The sequence below is a fragment of the Tamandua tetradactyla genome, unplaced genomic scaffold (genome assembly GCF_023851605.1).
Source record: "Tamandua tetradactyla isolate mTamTet1 unplaced genomic scaffold, mTamTet1.pri scaffold_164_ctg1, whole genome shotgun sequence".
NCBI lineage: Eukaryota > Metazoa > Chordata > Mammalia > Pilosa > Myrmecophagidae > Tamandua > Tamandua tetradactyla.
Genome location: NW_027518281.1, coordinates 63,894 through 73,488, shown reverse-complemented (window position 1 = coordinate 73,488; position 9,595 = coordinate 63,894). Strand labels below are relative to the sequence as shown.

The following is a 9,595-nucleotide window of genomic DNA, read 5'->3' as shown; positions in this document are numbered from 1 at the left end:
AGACAATGGAGGGGGCTGCTCTCTGAAAGCCTTGGTTATACTATATACATTGAATGAAGAGGTGGTGGCCAGAACTACATTGCCATCTCCTGACCAAAGGCCTGGGGACAGAAGCCAATGCACTGAGATAGCAGCAAAGAAAATGGTGTTACTGGGCAGTGAAGTTAACTGCCCCCTGGGACTACCCTACTTCTGGAACCTTTGAGAGATGAGATAATCACTCCTCTTATTTGTAAGCCATTGTGAGTAAGCATTCCTGCAACTTTTAGACAAAAGCATCATCCCTGATGCACAGGGTAACAAAGTCTGAGAGTGAAAAGTATTCTACAGAATAGAAGACTATAAAGAATGAGGGACAAAGAGTAAGTCCTGGGGATATTGAGAAAACTTGTCCCTTCACCCCAGCCCTGACCCACAAGGTAGGTATCCTTTTGGTCAGAGCAGCAGAAGGTAGCAGGAGGAACCTCTGGACATATTCTTTCTGGAGGCTGAGCCCTGAGCCCGGGACACATCCCATATCTCCTGAGTCAAGCTGCCTCAGCTTGACAAACCCACTTTCCCATGACATAAAGGGCAAACTAAGCTGGGTTTCACTCACAGATGAGAAATCCCTTTATGATGAAATTCTGAGACAAAGGAACAGATACTAGGCATTCTACATGACATTTCCAAAGCAAGCCAAAAGAAACAAAACAAGATTAAGAGAAATAGCACACAGGTTTTCCAAAAAAAGCACTCACCATTTTATCAAATAGATTCTCTTATTTCCCTGGAATACCACAAAGCCTGCAGCAGTGAATCCTAAAAATGTTGTTGTGCCTGTTGAATCCTAAAAAAAGTAAAAATAAAAACCTATTTGGATTAGGGGAAAAAAGAAAATAAACAATAAATGGTATGATTATTTGCCTTCATACTAGTTTCAGGTTAATTCCAATGGTTCTAACAATAAACTAAGTTTCTGAGACCTAAGGGCAGAACTTCCAAAATTTGGGTGGAGGTCTGAGAATACATGGTTTTGAGTAACAGACCTTTCACCTGTCAAGGAACTCCTGGGAAAATACAGATTAATCCCAAACTATTCTGGCAACTTTCAAGTGTCTGCGGGGCTGCCTGAGCTCTCAGATCTGCCATGCAGTGTGGGTAAACTGTGCTTGGTGGTCATTAGCTCTCCAATGCAATGAAACCAAACCATGGATGCCTAATCTAATTTGACTCAATCTCGCACAAGTCTTCTGGCAATTTCCAAATAAAGATACGCCCAGAAAAGTCTATTTGCTTCCAGCCTAGAACAGAACAATGCAATATCTCATAGATAAATGACAGGAAAGTAACCAAAAACTAAATAACAATTACTTAATAAGATTAGTCTCTAAATCATGAATAAAATAACCAGAGAGGCCACATCTGTGGATAAAAACAATTTGCCAAATGGAATAATCTGATTTATACTATTACTAGGAAAGGACAGCTGACAAATATTCTAAAATAATTAGGTGGGCAGTAAAAGAAGTAGCTACTGACAAGCAGCACCACTTTTCTGCCTTCTTGAATGCTGAAATCATCTGGTAAACTTTAAAAAATAATAACATATTGTCCTCATCCCCAGGGAGTCTGATAGAATTGGTATGAGGTGTTTCCTGGGCATCAAGGTTTTATGAATCTCTCGAGGTATTTCATAAGTAGCCTATGTTGAGAATTATAGAACTAGTGATTTCTCAAATCTTATTAGCCATTCTCATCTGGGTAAAGAAATATTACAGTACAAATCAAAAACTTATTTTTAAGAGTTTGACTGATATAGCTTAGTTCAGACTTAGGATCGGTGTCTGGTTGGAACTTGGTTAGTTTAGGAAATGGACAGGAGAACAATTTGCATAAAATCTGTCTGGAAAACATGTGCTTCATGCCTTGGGAACATATTAAAAAGGCAGATTCCCCAAAAGCACCCCCAGCAATTCTGAGTCATTTGTTGGGGGGTGAGGCAGGTGAGTTTGATGCAGATGGTCTGTATTTGGACACTCAGGAGAAATACTGACCATTAGATAATGAGTAAAGGAATTTTTAAAAAAATAACCCTAACGCCAAAATAAAATTTGAAGTCTTTTTTTTTTTTCTTCTACTTTCCCATTTTTTTGAGACTGCATTTCTGATAGACAGTGGTCTTGAAAGTCAATCTGTTTGGGTGCTGTTATTCTCAGGGATAAAACCATCCACTTGATGAATGAATCCATGTCTGACTTTAGGAAAATGTGGCTTCAAACAGCAATTAGTGAGCAATTAGAAGACTCCAGTGAAGGGAACAAACTGCCAAAACATGTCCCTGGCAGTACATTGTTGTCCCTGCCTGTGGGTCAGGCTGTGGAAATGTCCTAGAGGTGTCTACCAAGCTGAACGCTAATTTTCATTTTGTGCAAAACAATCATTACCTGGTGCCCTGCAGTGAAGGGTGGTTACCTTGCACAGGTGCAGATCCATCCCATAGGTTTCCAACATGTGAGCTCTCAGGGGCAAATTAAATTCAGCAACTGATGGGCTCTGGCCTCTAAAATCACAAAAGAAAAGTATAGGGAGTTCATAAGGAAAATGCTAGAAACACAGAGCCCTTTTGTTCAATAAAGTATAACGTTCTAAACTGAAGAAAGAGGAAAATCCCTACATAAATACTCAGCAGGGGGTGGGCCATGGTGGCTAGCAAGCAGAGTTCTCTTTTTTTTGCCTGCCCATGCAAAAAAAAAATAGTCATCAGGAAGACTGATGGCTGTTTCTCAGCATGAGGAGTCCTTTACAAAAGGATCTGAGCTAAGGCTCCCTGGCTAATGGCTCCATAATAAAGCCATCCATAAAGCTGAGTTCTCCAATGATCCACACAGTTAATCAAGGTTATCGAGTTACCAATAAAATAGACGCTTGCAATTCAGTTTTAATATGAACTAAAGCTCAGCATCTCTTCTCTCCTGCTTAGTTAAGATTATCCAGCGTAAATGGCATTCCCTCCTGCTCAGTGTAGAAGATGAGTAATGATGTTATGCCATCAGCAAGCCTAAACAGAGCCACCAGGTAAGAACTGTCAACCATTCCATGGGAGAGCCCTGGATTTTTAAAGGAAACCTCAGGTCACTGCTGTCCTCCAAGATAGTAAACAAGGTCTTGCCCTCCGAAGAGGAGAAACAGAAAAGGCTACAAATATAGTTGGTGGTACAAAGCCTTTTCGGGGCTATTTCTAAACCAGGATTGCCCAGCATTTCAAAGACCCCACTTTGACTTTACATTAGCATCCTACACGTACCTTAGAGAATCTGAACCACCCCAGGATAATTATATAACACCTGCTCTCCACCCTAACGACCAAGAAGAGTTTCCCAAGGAAACCAAACCAACAGGAATTCACTTTTATTTTCAAAATGTAAAATTATATTACAGTATCAATCTTTCTCTACCCTAGTTCCTCCCCAGAAATGGATTGCTCCTAAAGCCAGCTAGAATCAGCACACCTATAAACCATACGCATTCACCCCAAAGCCTCTCAGAACCTTCTCTTTACCTTTAATATTCTGAAATTTCATTCTGTATGTCCAGGGAACCTCCTTATTTATGTGTCCTTTCAAACCAACAATTCCTATCTTTCTTTGACCGTTTCTTTGATTCTTTTCTGTCCTTCCCTATCTCCTTTGCCACCCCCAGCCATCCCCTCAGTTCTCTCTTTTGAGACATCCTAGCAATAGATTATTTTGAAACTGCAAGGTCTAGCATACATATCTTTTAACATTTGTTTCAAACTTTGAATCTCTGCCTTTTATACTACATTCTGAGCTATTTTTTAATTCAAACTCCCAGTGTGCTAATTTATTCCTCAGCTGTGTGCATTCTGCTTTCCATCTATTTTTTTAAATATCAATTAAATATTTCATTTCCAATATATCTATTTGGTTCTCTGAAATAGCAGCCTGTTCTTATCTTATGGACATAAATTCCTCTTATCCCTCTGAGGATGTCCACTCTCTCTCTTTTAAAGTCCAATCATGTTTGTTCCATTATTGCTGCTTCCTTGGTGAAGGTGGTTTTACTTACGGAGTCAGAGTCTCTCTTTCATTGAGTTGATGCTTCCTTAAGTTTTTGGTGATTTTTGGTGGTGCACCTATCTTTGTATCTAATGTATCTGTTTAATGCAGGAGCCTCCAGATATTGGAAGGAAAGGGGAGCTGTGCCATGCAGAAAGGGCAATGTCAGTAGTGTGATTTCTGCACTGAAGGCTCGACCTCCTCCAGCTACTGCCCACACCCAGGGTGCCTCCAATCCAAGCACCCACACTTAATGCTCCTGGCTAGGAACAAACACTACTGCTGTCTATCGTTCAGCATAAAAGAACCAGGAAGAAGGGGCCAATGGTACCCAGCCACTCCATGTGCTGTTGCCCACTGTCTTAGCTTCCTGGGATGCTATGACAAATGCCACAAACTGGCTTTGGCTTTAACAATAAGAATTTATTGTCTCAGGGTTTCAGAGGCCAGAAGGCTTGATTCCTCCTAGTGTCAGCAGTGTTCTGGCTGGCTGGTAATCCTTGGGGTCCTTGGATTTCTATCACACCGAGATGTCCTCTCCTTTCTCTTCCAGTTCTGCTGAATTCTAGCTTCCAGCTCTTCTCCTTGGCTTTCTCTTCTACAAATCCTTCAGTAATGAGGATTTGGCTGGCCATACTGTTTTAGTTTATTAATGCTGCTGGAAATGCAATATACCAGAAATGGGTTTGCTTTCCTAAAGGGAATTTATTAAATTACAAATTTACAGTTTTGAGACCATGAAGATGTCCAAACTAAGGCATCCAGGGAAAGATACCTTGACTGAAGAAGGTCTGATGGTCCAGAACACCTCTTTTAGTTGAGAAGGCATGTGGGTGACATCTGCTGGTCTTGTGGCTTCTGGTTTTCTGAGAGCTTCCCCAGGCACACTTTCCTTCTGCATCTCTAAACATCTCTGTGTTGTCTCTGAAGCTTTTTTCCAAGATGGTTCCCTCTTAAAGGACTCCAGTAAGCAACCCACCTTGCATGGGTAGAGATACATCTCCAGGGAAACAACTTAATCAAAAAGCTTCCATCCAGCAACATTGAATCAGGATTAAAGAACATGCTTTTTCTGGGGTACACAACAGTTTCAAACCAGCACATTCAACCCTCTGGACCCTCAAAATACATTCTTTACATGTACTAAATGCATTCATTCCATTAAAATATCACAAAGCCTTAAGCCATTCCTGTAACAATACAAATACAATACAAAGTCAAAACCAGTAAAAAAAATCTCATCAAAGTCACTACAGGTATGGTCTATCCTTAGGCAAAATTCTCCTCTGACTCTGGACCTATAAAACTCAGAATAAGTTATCTGCTACCAATGTACAAAGAAGGATAGTCATAGGATACATATTCCCATTTCAATAGGGTGATATTGGAAGGGAAACAGGGGTCAGTGGACCAAAACAGTCTCAAAAACCTTCAGGGAAAATTCCTTCAATTTCAAAGTCTGAGTCATTCATCCTTGGGGCTTTAGAAACTGGCATTCCCACTCTTTCCAAAGGCCTATGCAGCAGCCCTGCTCTCCAAATGCTGGAGTGAGAATTGCAACCTTGGGGGACATCTCCAAGCAACAAGGAAACACCTGGGCTCTCTGCCATCTCCAGGACACATGCTCAACACTTTCAGGATAGTGAAGTGGCATCCAGGCTCTCCCCAAATTCCCGAGGAACATGCTACAACCTCTCTAAGGCCTGGGACACCAAAACTCTTCCTGAACATCCAGGTGGAATGCCTATCCTCTGTCTTTGGGAAAAACTCACCCTCTCTAAGTGCATGGATCTGACTGTTCTCCTGGCCAAAGGTTTCTTGGCTTCAGAACTTACTTTCCATGGTTCTGCCTTTTAAATTAATTTTTCTTCAATTTGTCCCTTTTAGTCCAGATTGGTAGTGGTTTCATTTAGACAGATCCCACAACATTCTTGTTGTTTTTCTATGCAGTATCCTGGGATCATACCCATCAGACAATAGCATTTTCCAGAAATCCTTTTTGATAAATTCCACCTCCAATCTTTGCTTTTTCTGAAATGGTTGACTTGTTCCATGTTTGATTAAATCTTCACATGGGGCACTATTCTCTGGAGTCTCCCTTTCTGGATGCCCAGAATTTTCCAGGCCATCAATTTCTGGTCTCTTGGTATCCAAGAGTTCAGTTCTCAGCTTATTTCTTTCCTGTTGCATTTTATTATGAGCTGAAGGAGCAGCCAGCCTGAATTTTCTTTCACATTTAGTTTGGAAATTTCATCAGCTAAGTATCCTGGGTTGTTGCCTTTAAATTCCAACTTCCACCCAACAACAGCACACAATTTAGTGAGATAGTCTGCCACTTTAAACCAAGGATCACTTTCCTTCAAGTTTGTGATAATACATGCACCATTTCTGTCTAAAGCCTTATCAGAAATATCTTTAAAGTCCACATTTCTACCAACAGTCTCTTCAAAACATTCTAGGCCTTCTCTATCAAGCTTCTCACAATTCTTCCAGAATCTTCCCCTTATCCATTTAAAAAACCACTCCAACCCATGTTTAGTATTTACAAACTGCAGTACCTCACACTTCTCTGGCATCAAAATCTGCTTTGCTTTGTGAATGCTGCTGGAAGTGCAATATACCAGAAATGAGTTCAACTTTAAAAAGGAAATTTATTAAGTCACAAGTTTGAAGTTCTCAGGCCATAAAAATGTCCAAACTAAGGCATTCAGAGAAGGATACCTTGACTCAAGGAAGGGCCAAAGACATTCAGGTTTCTCTCAGTGGGGAAGGTACAAGGTGATGTCTGCTAGCTTTCTCTCTGGCCTTCTCATTTCAAAAGGATTCCCTATGGGCACTTTCCTTTTTCATCTCCAAATGTCTGGGTCTCATGTTAGCTCTGAGGCTTTTTCCAAAATGCTTCCCTCTTAAAGGACTCCAGTAAACAACCCCACCTTGAAAAAGTGGAGACCCATTTCAATGGAAACCACCTAATCAAAATGTCCCACCCACAACTGGGAGGGTCAGATCTCCATAAAAACAATTTAATAAAAAAGATCCCACCCATCAATACTGAATGAAGATTAAAGAACATGGCTTTTCTGGTGTGCACAAAGTTTCAAATTGACATACATTTCTTAACCAAAAGGAACATCTTCAAAAGGTACAATTTGCAACGTGTTGGCACCCACAGGAATGGGATGAAGATTAAGAACATGTTTTTTCCTCAGGTCCATAACTCATTCTGCCACACCCATTCACCGTGAAGGTCAGCCTGAAGCCCCTCAGGCTCTGTGCACCACCTGACGCTCCCCAAACCACTCCTACCTGTGTGTGGAGACCTTGGGACTTTTGTCCCAGTGATGGTGTTCTTTTCTGTGTCCCCTTTCCAAGATGTTTCCTATTATCCATTGGACTTGGGGAAGGAAGGGAAGGTACACACATAGGCTTCCCTGATACAATACGTCACCATAGGCTTTCAATTAACTGGCAAAGTTTTTAGGAAAACACATAGCCAATGATGAGGAAGTATCTGGAATAATGGGCATGTACTTAAGTGGTGAAATAGGCCCATTGACCTTTTTTCAACAACAGAAGAGCTAATTTTCCAGTGCATCCTTTAGACAATATTCTTGAGAAGTTAACTGAAATATGTGCTTTAGGTAAAGAAAGTTCTTCGAAAACTCATTTCTGAAATAGCCTTTGTCCCTGAGGCAAGGGAGAGTATTTGAAACAAGTTTTGAATTGATTTCAAGACACAGTCATTGTAACTATTTGCTTTTTAATCAAGTAACAATAGACCCAGGAAATTTACCAACTATACCAATGGGGTTGGGGGAAGAGACGATTAGAAAGTTTTCTCATTACGTACAGGTATTTCTCTCTCCATATCTCTTTCATAAGTTCTTGAAGTCCTCATTTACCTTCTACCAACACATAAAGATAACTGTTGAATCCAAATATCAACCAGCCTGTCTATCTCTGTCTTGTGCATAAACACGCACATGAATGCAATCACTTTATCCCTCCGAATTAGGGACACATCAGTCAAAACTGTGCTATCCAGCATTTGACCAGCAGCAGCCCAAGAAATATGTGCACTTGTGGCACCCTAAATGCAAAACTTCTGCCTAATGATCAAGACCTAGGACACTGGGCCAGGACCCTGCCAATGCACCCAGGTCCTATCATAGCCCAGATGATGTGCTGTGCTCTTGAGTAATTTCCCACTTCACATGAACAAGACCTCCTCCTCCTGCCTGCCCCTGCCCCTGCCTTATGCTACCAGGAGCATCTCTGCTCCAGAGAGCAGGCCATTCTTGTTCCTGCTTAAACTGCCAGCACCATTCTGAAAGCTACAAACTGTGTCTTTTTTTTAATTAAAGTTTGGCTTTAAAGCACACTACTCTTTTCTATTCAATCTGGAAATAAGTTAATTGTGAAGGGTTTATAATCTGAAAGTTCATCTTAGAAAGTAAATAAGTTCTGCTTGCCTGCATGGTCTCTTTCTGAGCACTTTCCTGTTCTTCCTAAACCTGATGGCTGCCTTATTTCTAATCACAAATACTCAATTCCCATAAGCAGCAGGGCTTCCCAGGTTGCACAACTCAGAGGACACTATTAAAGTCAAAGAACTTTGTTTCATCAAAAGATACCATCAGGAGTAGGAAAAGCCAAGCCACAGTATGGGAAAAGACTCTGCAACTTAAGCAAACAAAATACAGATTCATGTACAGAGCATAAAAAGAACTCCTGGGTGGTGAGATGGTGGCTCAGCGGCAGAGTTCTCACCTCCTGAGCCAGAGACCCAGGTTCAATTCCTGGTGCTGCCCATGCAAAAAAAAAAAAGAAAAGAAAAAGACCCTAAAAAAATTTCCTATAGATCAATAAACAAACAAACAATCAAAAACAACAAAAACCCAGTGTGTCAATTTGAAAAGATATATACCCTAGAAAATCCATGGTTTTTTGTATGCTGTATGGCAGGGTCACAGTTCATTAATTTCCCTTGTGAGTATCCCATTATTATAGCGTTGTTTCTTGAAAATTTTTTGTTCTGCTTGTTTGTTTGTTTTTTGGGGAAGAGCATGGGCCGGGAATCGAACTCAGGTCTCCCACATGGCCTGCAAGAATTCTATTCTTGCACCCCTCAGAAAATCCATGCTTTAATATTGGTCCAATCTTGTGAGAGCAACCATTTCTTTTAAACCCTGTTCAGTCCTGCGTGTTGGAAAATTGATTAGTTTACCTCTAAGGGGATGTGACTTACTCAATTTTGGGGGTATTAAGTTTTGAATAGAAGGACATGTGACTCCACCACCCCAGGAGGGTCTTGATTTTATTGGAATCCTTTAAAAGAGGAAGCACTTTGGAAAGAGTCCCTTTTAGAGTCATGACAGGTGAGCAAGAACCACGAGAGTACACCAGACTTTGGAGATGACCTTTGGAGATGAAGAAGGAGAACATCACTGGGGGAGCTTCATGAAGCAAAAGGCCTGGAAAGGAAGCTAGCAGACATCACCACATTCACCATATGCCTTTCCCGTTGAGAGAGAAAC

At 41.0% G+C, this 9,595-nt stretch overlaps 1 long non-coding RNA gene across 1 annotated transcript in view; it reads right to left on the bottom strand.

Moving 5' to 3' along the window:
* Nucleotides 1-716: 716 nt before the first annotated feature.
* Nucleotides 717-9,595, bottom strand: part of LOC143673170 (uncharacterized) — a 60,998-nt gene continuing 52,119 nt past the window's right edge. The window contains exons 5-6 of the long non-coding RNA XR_013170225.1: nucleotides 2,427-2,542; nucleotides 717-829 (exon numbers count right to left, since the gene is read on the bottom strand). This is a non-coding gene — a long non-coding RNA (uncharacterized LOC143673170). The remainder of the gene's footprint in view (nucleotides 830-2,426; nucleotides 2,543-9,595) is intronic.